Genomic DNA, 12,937 nt, shown 5'->3' with positions numbered 1-12,937 from the left:
CACAATGTATTCCCATCACAACAAAAAAAAAGAAAAAATGAAATATAGGATATTCATAAAATATCATAGGGCCAGGCACTGGTCCTGATGCTGACCAGTTGGTACCCAAGAGGTGTTGTCCCATAGTGGGATCTACAGAATGTCATGGAGAGATACCACAAAAGAGAAAAGAGGATATCTCTCAGTGCAGGGCCCTTTATCTATGTTGTCTGTGTCATTGTCACTTTAACTCATTTCTTTCCACAGTGCTGGTCTTATGAAGATGCACTGTGCAAAAGATTCCCTGGTCCTTCCTAAGACATTTATTAATTAGATGGAAAATAGAGACATGCTACTCGATAGCACCTTTCCTTTCCATGTCTATCCCGTCCCCTGGGCTGTTTAGTAGAGAGCCAAGTCCAAGTAGACAAACGCCTGGTCTGGGTGTACTTCCAAATCACCTGCTTTCACCTGTTCATTTACCTCAACTCCTCTGCCATCCTGACCATCTCAGCCCACCACATGTCCTCTTCCTATCTTCCTTCTGTCACCTTTTAGTCCACTTTCTGTAGCTATCACTGACTTCCTGAAGCTGAGTAATTCATAAAGAACTCGATTCTGCCTCATAGTTGTAGAGGCTCAGGAGGTCAGGACCACAGCACTGCACCTACCCAGCTCAGGTTGGGGGCAGAGGGAGGGAAGGCAAGTGAGGACACGGAAAGGAGAGGCAGATGCCCTGTGCCACACCCACTCTCTGGATAATGTGAGACTGGTAACTCATTCATGCAAGAAGGCGTTAATCTCTCTTATGAACATTTCACCTCTTAAAAGATGCACCTCCCAATACCCCTAAGGGGAATCAAATTTCATTATGAGTTTTGGAGGGGACAAATCAGGTTCACACCATGGCGTGTCATCATCTGCTCACATCTTCAGTTTTCTCTGGGTTAAGTTTTTCTATACAGCCTTGACTTTTCAGGGGATGGTATTGGTTCCTAGTCCTGACCTGATATCTACTTCTCAGAATGCACCTGGCAGGCTAGAGGAGGAGCTGGTGTCACTGTCTCCAACCATACCACTGAAGGGCACCAGTAAACATCATAATTCTTCTTAGATATTTGGGGGAGTGACAACAAGCAGGGACTGATATGCCACAGGTCATGTTTCTCCAGAAATACACAAATCCCTGATATGGATAAACAGAGGGCATGTATAGAATATCCCCATGAAAAGAAAATGGTGACAGAAAATGCTCTAAACCTTTGGATTTCCAGAAAATGGGGTGGACTGAAAAATGCTTTTCTCAGTGTGATTTTAAGCTCCATTAGTATAGGCTTTAGGTTGTAAACTGCCCTTAGTCATAAAGGAAAGAGGAAATGTGATTTGCACAGTGTGTGTGTGTGTGTGTGATGCTGGGATTGAACCCAAGTCCTTGGGCATGACAGGTAAATGCTATGCCACTGAGCTACGTCCTCAATCAACATGGCAGCTTTCAATAAATAATAGTGAATATGATATAACTCTTACTAGGCTCCAGAAGCTTTAAAATCATTCATTACAGATTGCTTTCACTCATGGATGCCACGCCCTCTTTCTCTTCTTTCGCAGCTACGTATCCAGCGCTAGCTTACAGGTGCCGGGTGTATCCTGCTATGGAAACTGTCTTCACATCAGCTGGATTGTCCAGTTGTCCCCGCAGCCCTTCATGGACTCTCACAGCTTTGCGAGATGAAGTGACTGAGGCCAAGGGAAGCTGGGAACTGGCAGAGTGCCCACAGACAGTGTGGCAAAGGCAGAAGTGGGGTGCCAACATGGAGGTCCCCACAGCCCTTTGCAGACTGAACCCAGCCCGCTAAACAGCACATTATGCACTGGTTCTGTAGGAGGACTGTGAAGTTCACATCCAGCTCCGACACTTCACCTATCCATTGGTCTTGACTTCTCTTGGCCACAGAACCTCCGTCTTGAACCAGAACTGAGCACAGGTAAGTGATTGAGACTACTGACTCTCAGGCATTCATTTTCTGATCCATTTTGCAAATGAAGAAACAAAGGCTTAGAGTTGTCAAGAAGCTGCCAACTGTCAGATACTAGCTTCAAAGATGGTGTCATGACTCCCCTGCCCCCTGGCTCCATTTCTGAGGCGCTACACTGCCTCTCTTACCTGCCCACTTGTGCTCATTTTGAGGCTGTAAGACCATTCAATGCACAGGAATGGTTCCATAAAACATCCCAAGGCAGGTAACCTATTTTTATTATAAATCTCCAATTTTTATTAAACCTGCTTTTTTGTATTTACTACATATCTAATTTTGATTAATAAGGTGGGTGAAAGAAATGTCCCTATCCAGAGATGTGCTAACCAACATCATCTTTCTTTTTTTTTTTTAATTTTATTATTCCTATGTGCATACAAGGCTTGGGTCATTTCTCCCCCCTGCCCCCACCCCCTCCCTTACCACCCAGACCTCCCCCTCAATACCCAGCAGAAACTATTTTGCCCTTATCTCTAATTTTGTTGTAGAGAGAGTATAAGCAATAATAGGAAGGAACAAGGGTTTTTGCTGGTTGAGATAAGGATAGCTATACAGGGCATTGACTCACATTGATTTCCTGTGCATGTGTGTTACCTTCTAGGTTAATTCTTCTTGATCTCACCTTTTCTCTAGTTCCTGGTCCCCTTTTAAGCAACTGAGGCCAACATCATCTTTCTACAACCTCCCCCACCCCCCGCCCCACCCCGGCTCTCTGATAAAACATCTGCCTAGAGAGATGCACGAGCACACAGAGCTAACACGAATTCCGAGAACACCAACTTCCAAGCTGTGGCCTTCCCATTTGACACACCGCTCCCAAAAGGAACAGAACCGAATTCCCATGAGTGCTGTGTGTTTAACAGTGCCGTGTGCAGCAGAATCCAACAGCATAAATGAATCCCACCTCATGCAAACGGTATTCCCTAAACAAAATTACAGGAAAAATTTCCTACAATTAAACCGTCATATTGAGAGGGGATTTGGTTAGGAAAGTAATAGGTATCCCCCAACTGAACCATAGCGTTACTCCCGAGACTGTAGATGACATCGTTCTCTCTTGTTTGACAGTAATACGAAACTAATTTATCTAAATATTTATTCACCAAGGCAAGCAGATACCGTCTCAGGATGCCAACAGCTCCCCCTCCTATAGGACAGGGGAAAAGTCCTCCTGCCTAGAGAGGAGAATGGGAGACTTGGTGAAGAGCTCACTCCTCTGCGCTCCTGGAAGACATCGTGAATCAATCACAGCACCTTCCTGCTGAGCTCAGGAGGGCTCTTCCCTGCAGAACTGCGGGGAGTTTTTGCTAATCAGGACTGGCAAGCATGAAGAACTCCACTCACCTGCCCTCTGTGCAGTCTTATTTCACTGCACCCAGACCTGAAGCTCCCTACGACCTGGGTCCAAGTACATAGGCTGGAGACTGCTTAAATCCAGGGGAGGTGAAATCAGATCTTTCAACATTTGATGACCATCCTGGACAAATTAGTGCACTTCTAATAAAATACTTCTCTCGAGAGGCTGAGGAGTTGGCTTTATATTCCTCCACATTGCTAGCTGGTCTTTTTCAATAAGGTAATACTTGGGTTTCCTCTTCTACTTCTTATGTCCTTCTTTCATCAGGACAAGTTTATTCAACTGTAAACATTTATCTTAGAAACATCCCTCTGAGGCTAGCCATTTTGTTTCCTATCCCACTCTTTTAAAAACAACCTTAATTCAGCAAAGTGCTGGTGGCTCACACCTGTAATCCTAGCTACTTGGGGGGATTGACAAATAGTTCCCCAGAGCTCATCTCTACCAATAGCTGGGGTGCAGTGCTGTACCTGTCATCCCAAGCTACATGGAAGACTGAGAGTAGATCACCTTGCTAAGGATCAACATGAGATAGCTTTCTTTTTATTTCTTCAACTTATTAGTTGTTTTATTTCTACTATATTATTGGCAGTAGAAAAGTACCTAATGATATGGAAAATCACTTTTCTACAATTGATAAGTGAAAAATGTCAGGTAGCATGTAGCATCTTTTTAGAAGAAAGTCTCTACCGAATTCTATTATTTGTATAATGTATTTAAAGGGCCAAGCTACAATATCTACAATATACAAATGTAACCCTATTTCACTAATCAAGCCTGAGTGAGGTTGTGTATGTCTATAATCCCTGCTACTCAGGAGGCATAACTTGAAAGGATCACAGTTTGAGGCCAGCCAAGGCAAAAAGGTAGTGAGACCCCCCCCCCATCTCAACAAATGTCTGGCACATGCCACGCACCTGTCACTCCAGCTATACAGAAGACATATGCAGGAAGACTGCCAGGCTGGCCCAGGCAAAAAGTGAGATCTTCTCTGAAAATAACCTAAAACAACAAAGGCTGGAAGTGTGGTTCAAGTGGTAGAGCACCTGCCTAGCAAGCAGGAGGTCCTGAGTTCAAACCGCAGTACCGCTGAAAAAGAACTAAATAAAAACAAGCATATTTCACTTGTTTAAAACTGAATGTAACACACAAAAGTAGCTCTGCATCCACTTCTGACTTTTTTATTTGAAATTTTCAGAGTTTTCAGATGTGTAGAAATGACTAAGAAAGGAGTGGGATTAAAACAATACAAAGCAGGCCAGAAATGGCAGACTCTTAGGACTAAAGATAAAAAAGTATTAGCAGCAAAGAAGGTGGCTTCAGACAACAAATGAGAGTTCGGGATGGGAAAGAACGTTGGTGGTGACCCCACGTTGATGGGGTCAATGGTCATTCTTAGTAAGATTTTAAATACTTGTCATGATCTGGCTGGATGGCTGATATTTGGTGAGGCACAGCTAATGCTTTCTGTTCTGGAACTTTTATTAGCAGTGAGCATAACCATCCAAGGATTTATCACCACAGTTTTTCAACACTTGCCTACTTTTCCAGTCCATACCATGATTTATGCTGACTTACTTTGTCCTGAGCATCTATAATTCATTAAATTATTAGACTACTACAAACCAATGGCTAGTGGAGGGTATCTTCTCTACCCACCTCCCTGCCATCCCACTATTTGGACGGCACAGATAGAGGTGCTGGGATGCCACCAATGTGGCCCTGAGCTGGCCAGATGTGTGCACATGGGTGTGCATGTGTGCAAGTGTGTATGTCTCTGTGCACACACTTGTGTGTGTGCATGCATGCATGCACTGTATGTGTGCACACTGTATGTGTGCATGTGTGTGTGTGCACTTGTGTATGGAGATGTAATGATAATCCATGCTCTGAGATGAACATTTTATAGAGGAGGGAACTAAAATTCAGACAGGTTAAGTAAAATAACCATAGTCACAGAGCCTGTTCTTTTCCCTATAATCAGTGTTATTTCTGGTATTGCTAACAGCTTTGCCTAGTAATGTAGCTTATAATTGTCACCCAGCCTTTCTAATATCTGCTTGAAGGACTCACATATTCTGAAATCTTGACTCCTATGGTGAGTCTAAGGCTGTATTTATTTCTTACCAATGGTTCCCCTCTTTCCCCCAGTTTGATTAAAACACCTCGTAAAATGGCAGGTACATAACAAACAGTAAATGCAGATTGAACTGAATTTAGGTCTGCTGTCTTATATGTTGCCATAAAAGTCTCTGAATATTGTTTTTCATTTGCACGGCCACCAATTCAATTATTCTTCCTCAAACCTCAAACCTCAATCAGGGTGCCACCTTTCCTCCCAGGCAGCCCCATATTAACAGTGTCTTCATCTGTCTTCCATTCACATCTAACTAATTATTTTCCCACCACCTCACACCCCGTTGGTGTGACACAAACTGCTGAGGTGGCGCCATCTCCTGCAGGCATCTCCTGAATCTTTTCAGCAGTCCGTTTGACACCAGTGACAGAACTATTAAGAATGTCAGCCTTCAATGCATGAGAGACTTATGCAAAACAACAGTGTCATGCAAGGTAACATGGGAGGCAGTAGGGAAGAAAAAGGCAGGAACCAAGCCAAAGGGCACAGGGAGAAGGCATCATTTATCCTGTTCTAGGACAGGCAAAAGAAACAAAGCAAAGGTGAAAACACATAAATGAAAATTGTATCATTTCTTTAGGATTCAGAATATGCTTGGGGGGCAGCACGAGGAATGGCGGATCAGGGAAATGAGTTGATGGTTGAATTTTGTATAATATTAAACAGATGACAAATGATGAATCCACAGAGATAGGCAGGTGGGTTATAGATAGGTGATAAATACATGCTGGTAGATGGGTGGGTAATAGATAGACAGATAGACAGATGGATGAGAGATAGATAATCAACGCACATAGGTAAGTTGGTCAGTAGATGGAAGAACAGGCAGATCCTTGAATTTCATCCCAGCCCCACAGCTATAATCCTATTGCAAACCAATGTCAACCTCCCTACTTCCACAGTGTCTTAGCTCTTCTCCATGTTTCCACTTTCCCCTCTCTTCCAAGCCTTCTTCATGACAGTGGTCAGGGTAATATTATTACAAACATAAGTGGAACCATGTCCCTTACTCTTTCAGATCCTCTGATATGTGTCCATGGCCCCCAGGGTCAAGTCTGAAATGTGCACCTCGCTGGTTCTCACTCCTGTATCTACTCCTCAACGCTATCACACGCCCCTTTCCAGCTTTCTGTTCCAAGCACACCTTTTAATTCCTTAAAAACACCACATGGTGTGCTTCCACCCCCGGAGACTGTTTCCTAGAATGTCTCAACTAAAATATCACTTCCTCCATCACCCAGATTAAATAACCACACTCGGCAGCACCCTCTTATAACACGCTATGTGTTTACCTTACAGCTCTAACAGCCATTTGTAATCACATGTTTCCATGTGAGGGTCTACTATTTGCTGCCTCAAATAAATATTTGTTTACTCGTGTAAGCCCATGAGTCCAGGAAACATGCATGTCTGGTTTCACACTGTGTTTCGAGTGCCTGGCGCCATGCTGAATATGAAATGTCCGCCATGGGCTCATGTGTTGCAGGCTTGGTCCCCAGCTGGTGGTGCTATTTTGGGAGGTTCTGGAAACTTTAGGAGATAGGGCATAGGTGGAGAAAGCAGGTCACTAGGGGTAGTCCCTTGGGAGCACATAGTCTCTGCTCCCTTCCTGTCATGCTTTCTATTTCCTGTGTTCCAAAAAGTAAGGAACTGTCTTCACCACAGGCCCTGGTCACCATGACATTCTTCCCAAGTGTATGGGGCCATCAACCATGGGCGGAGACCTCAGAAACCAGGAGCCAAGGTAAATCTTTCCTCCCTTAAGCAGTTCTGTTAGGTAGTTTGGTCACAGAGATGTAAAAGTAACTGAGACCCATGCCCGGCAGAGAGGAACATTCACTCTGTATATATGAAAGGAATGAAGGAACTGCTCCTGTCACCTGCTTGACACAGAAGACAGCCATTGTTGTGCAGAAGAGATGAGGAAGGGACTCACAGGACAGGTGGAGGCTGTTCTGATTTCTCACCTTTGAGCATATCCCCGATCAAAGCTATCAGCAGGACTAGCAGGTGTGATGAGTATCATCGGGGCCTCCGAGCTCAGCACCTTGAGTGCTTCTGTGAAGAATGCAAACGTGCACAAGGCTTCTTAGGAGCCTCCTTGCAGGTGTGGTAACTCCAGGCTCTTCAAAACATTGTGTTGGCAGAGTCAGCCAGAAGAAAGGAGTTTGCAATCTGTGTTGGCTCCCACCATGCGGTGGTAGGAACATGTGCTTTGAATAAAAGGTCTTTTTTAACTTGAGACTGAAATAGCTATACTCCTTCTTTTATTTCCCCACTCTCTAAGTCTTTCTGAAACATTTGACTATTAATAGTACTTAGCTATACATATAGACAGTACATACACATTACAGAGCACAGAACTTCATGCTCCTGTTCTTTCTTTCCATGGAGAGGAAGAAGAGGAAGAGGAAGCAAAGCACCAAGCTAGAAGTCTTATTAAAAAATCATTTCAGTCATCAGCTTCATCTCCCTTTTCTCCACTGGAGAAGTGGAATTACAAATACAACCCAGTGGGGTCTTCACACATCACATTCCTCAACTCCTTATCCTACTGAAGCCAAAATCCCTTGTCAGTGCCACCGTGGTGAGACTTACAGTCACTCTGGCACTTTTGGCCCAGGTTACTATATAAGGATAGAGTTTAGTGGAGTGGACAAGAGTGTTGAATCTAAGATGGGCATAGTAGCTCATGCCTGTAATCCTAGCTACTCTGGAGGCAGAGATTGAGAAGGTCAAAGATCAAGCCAAGCCCAGGCAATAAGTTCACAAGACCCCATCTCAACCAATGCCTGGGTACGGTGGTACACACCTGTCACCCCAGCTATGCGGGAAGTGTAAATAGGAAGATCGCAAGCCAGGTCAGCCCAAGCATAAATGTCACACCCTATTTGAAAAATAAGTAAAGTGTAAAGGACTGGGGATGTGACTCAAGTGGTAGCACTAGTGTGTGCAAGGACCTGGGTTCGAATCATAGCACCACCAAACAACAACAACAAAGACAGTGGACTCTCCAGTCAAATGGATGGAGTTGAGAATCAGCTCTGCTACTTACCTGACGCCTGACTGCCAACACCCCATGCCACCTCTCTAAGTTTCAGTTTTCACATCTGCAGAACAGCAAGGATTAACAGGATCTGTTGTACTAGGTCATTATGAGACTGAACTGAGGTGCTGCGTGGAGAATATGTAGTCGTGAACTGGCCCATGAACTGACCTCCATCACCTTTGCTGTTAGTTCCACAATGCGTGAGGGCAATACCTGCTTCCTGTGCATGGAACCCAACGAGAACTGAGCACTTCACACGACCGCCATAAAACAGTCACTCCCCAAATATTTTAAGTGTAAGAGTTTCGGAGGTTAACTCAGAGGGAGTTGAAGAAGGACAGAGCGAATGGGGCATGGGATCACCTCAAAGCAGAAGACTTCAAAAGACAGTAGTAATAGCCAGTGATTTCCTTGGGACTCTCCCCATCACTAGGTCACCAGCTTCCCCCATCCCCCACTTTCTGGGTCCACATCCTTCACTTCTTCTCTTCTGCTTCCTTAGGAGAGGCACTTCAAGGTCTTCTCTCAATGAAAACACAGCAGCTCTTGCCTCTCTCCTGCTGCACTAATCATTGCCAAAGCTCTATGCTTGGGGTCCCACTCCCTCCATTCCCCCCAAAAGGAACTCTTTTTCAATCTTCAGAAAACCCCCTATGGGTTGCAATTACCATCCTGAGAATGGAAGGAAGAACCTGGGGCAAAGAAAGGGTACATAACTTCCCCAAATTTACAGACATGGTCAACAGAGAGCCACGAATCGAATCTCCATTTGTCTCAGAGTCTACCTTTTCCCCCATAAGGACTGCAGCTTCCCTTATTTGAATCCAAGTGAAGCAGTAGGTAGGACCCTGCTGGTCTACTGAGCACACACAGCTAAAAGAATCAAGGTCAAATACAACCTTGCAATGCCCAACCCAGAGAATTCCACTCACAGAGCTTTCAGAAGCTATTCTTGGAGCATATGCTCCAGAAGACTATTTTGAGGACACAATACATGTGACAAATGTTTTATGTGTGAATTTATGGATATTCCACTGATCCACGGGACTAGAGAACTGTCAGGCCTCTAACTTTCAAACCCTTGCCAAGAAACAAGATGGCATTCACCTCAGTTCTGTAAAGGGAGAGGCACCTGTCTCAGAAATAGTGTCTTGGACCAGAATCCATGAATTCTGAAGCTCCCGCCTTCTTGGGACCTCACTGTGTCAAAGAGTACTGGGTTATTTTCTGGCTTCCTCCTCTCTTCTCTGAGTTCCTTGAATGTAAAGATTCTATCTGACTCACAATTTCTAACCATTGGAACTGAGGAGCTGACCTCACTCCTCTTCAATATAACCTAGTGCTCATTGTGGGCAAACGGATGACAGGCAGCTAAGAGGAGGAAAAGCAGAAAGTCCAAACTACAATGAATGCTCTGCTCATTGATACCACTCATTTAAAAATGAGCTGGCCATAGGTATGCAAAGTCATAAAGACATTTATATCCTTAATTGATGTGATGCTGAATCTTGCTTTTCAACATGATTGGAGATTAGTAAAGCAGAATTCGGGGTATGTCTGTGAAAGCATCTCCAGAGAGGATTAACTAAGGGTGGGGAGGACCCACCCTGAATGTGGACATCAGAATCCCATAGGCTGAATGAAAGTAGAGAAAAGAGACAGCCAGCTTGCACAGGCATTTTCTCTCTCTGTGCTTCCTGGCCACCATGATGCTCCACTCTGCCCTCATGATGGACTAACACCTTTGAAAATATGACCAAAATAAATCCTTCCCCTCTTAAGTTGTTTGTGTTAGATATTTTGCCACAGAGATGCAAAGTCTGACTAATAAACTGTTTAATTCCTCTCAGGGGTATTTATGATGAGGAAGTTACTCCAAGGACGAAAACTCTATGGGTCCTAAGTAATTAACTCTAGTGTTAATTGGTGTCAGTGAACAGACTCAACTCCTCCTAGACACTTCATGATAGAGGACTCAGACATTACCTTCATGATCTATTGTGTAGACCTTACAATCAGGGTTACAGGAAGTGACAGAGCTACATGAGAAAAAGTACTCAAGCTAAAACTTAAGGGTCCAAATTATAATACCCAGCTCACAATCCCACAGTGACCCCCAGCTTCTGGAGGACCACAGATCTGGACAGAGATTTATAGGGGGGAAGCGAGGAAAGAATGACAAGGTGGCTGCAGGAGAGTGGTGTCTGTTAAGTGACTCAGGTGCCCAGAAACCTCATTTCCCTCACCTCTTTAGAGAGTTGTTTGTGTGGTAAGTTCAAAATGAGCAGCACAAAGAAGGTCGGTGAGAGAGCTTGGATTCTGTTCTTAAATGGAAAGCCGACAGTTGGAGCAGAGCCCCTGGGTGAGAGAGCTGAGCTTTGCATGCAGAACATGGAGGGTCCCCATCCTAGATCCAGACCTAAACTGGCTGCAGCAAACAATAACACTCTCGGGCCATCTGCTCAGGGGTTGTGAAAGCAGCCATGTGTCCTCCTGCCTGGGGACGCCTGGGAGGACACTGATCACTAGTCAATCTGCTTGAAATTGCCTCCTATGATTAGTGTGTAATGACTCAGGTAGGTCACGGCCACGGACGTTTCTGTTAATAATACGTTAGCAGCTGTGAATGGACATTGATTCTGCACAGAGTGAAGGCTGATGGAACTGGTGGGGAGAGTGTGCCCTGTGCAATGTGCACATGGTCATTGATGGGGAGGAGACAACCCTGAGAGGGTAATGTCCTCTGGAAAGGCTAAGGAAGGCCTTGGAGGACCAGTCAGTGCTGAAAGGATGAGACCTGTGCTGGGATGGATGTGTAATAAATACATCCTCCTCATCTGAGATCAAACTACCTGCTTCCTCACTGTGTTGGTCAGCTTCCGCTGCTGTGACAAAATACCTGAACAAAACAACTTAAGGGGTGAAAGATTTATTTTGGCTCATGATTTCAGAGGTCTCAATCCATGGTTATGTGGCCCCCATTTCTGTGGACCTGCATCAAGGCAGAGCATCATGGCGGAGAGGGTGTGGCAGGGCAAATTACCCACGTGGCAACCAGAAAGCAGAGAGAGGGAGAAGAGAAAGCGGTTTGGGGACAAGCTATAACCTCCATGTGCATGCCCACAAAGACCCACTCCCTTCAACTAGGTGCCACCTCCTAAATTTTGGCAGTGTTGGTTGGGGGGCTTGAACTCAGGGCTTCCCACTTACTAGGCAGGTACACTACCACTTGCACCATTTCTCCAACCCCCATCTCTTAAGTTTCCATCATCTCCTAATAGCCCAAGAAATATGAACCAATCAGTAGATTAATCCATTTATGAAGTCAGAGCCCTCATGGTCCAAAACTCCACTTCTGAACACTGCTACATTGGAGACAAAGCCTTCAACACAAGAACCCCCAGGGGTCATTTTGAACCAGAATCACAACACTCATACTTTGAGCCCTTGTAACTGGTGAGCCCATGAAAGTTAATACAACTTGCATATTTAATTTACTTTAAAATTTTGCCTTTGAATTTTGTCATTGCCCCTTTTGAGTCTGTTTGCTACAAAATCCTCAGCACCCAACAGGAATCCAACACCAGGATTTTCCCACAGCTACTTTCAAATGAGTGAAGGACAGGACAGGATAGATGTTGACTTACACATCAGTACTATACCAAGATGAGCTAGGTTGGACTACAGTACAGTTTTTCAAGATAATTTATCCTCCTGACACTGAGGAACTAAGATCTAATAGGTACTTAACCAACTTACCAAACGCTTGTGCACATACACACACGTATGCAATAGTGCACACACATCAGCTGGGTGGAGAAGAGGTTACTTCTCATTGTGGGTATTATTGTAAGTATCAGCAACAGTGAGTATCATCTCTATTAACTGAGTCCTGACTGTATGCCAGGCACAGAATTGGGGCTGGTATTTTCTGAGGCAAGAATCTGCAAATAATTGTCTACATCAAAGGAAACTAGGTACCTGTTTAAAAAAGAAGTTCTGGCTATTTATACATGGAGAGAGTTTGTCTATTTGCTTTGGGTCTCCTCAGAAGTTGAAAGACATCCACAGCCTTCTCCATTTGTAGAAACCAAATTCCTTATCTCTATCAACTATTAACCAGCCTGAAACAAATTTTTGTTTGGTCATTTGCAATTTCCAGAGTCCTACAGGTTCACAGGTATCATAAGTTAAAAAAAAAAAATCTCACATTATTTTAAGTGGCACTAGCAAGTAGGTGTTATCTTTAAGCTTATGTGAAGGGATTTAGTAGAATATTCAGTCACCGTTTTCAATAGGTCCTTCAGCTGGGAACTGCTGAATGGTTAAGATAAATGCAGTGATTTCACTTCTTAGGTTCTGAGGCCAATGAGCAAGGA

The 12,937-nt window shown here is 44.3% G+C and overlaps 1 protein-coding gene across 14 annotated transcripts in view; it reads right to left on the bottom strand.

Annotated features, from left to right (window-relative positions):
* The window catches only part of Rbfox1 (RNA binding fox-1 homolog 1), a 1,956,039-nt gene that overhangs the window by 1,152,023 nt on the left and 791,079 nt on the right, over positions 1–12,937 (bottom strand). The gene's annotated exons all lie outside the window — the stretch shown is intronic.

Source organism: Castor canadensis, chromosome 17 (assembly GCF_047511655.1).
Source record: "Castor canadensis chromosome 17, mCasCan1.hap1v2, whole genome shotgun sequence".
Taxonomy (NCBI): Eukaryota; Metazoa; Chordata; class Mammalia; order Rodentia; family Castoridae; genus Castor; species Castor canadensis.
Note: the sequence above shows the minus strand (reverse complement) of the source record. Positions and strands in the feature narration are given on the sequence as shown.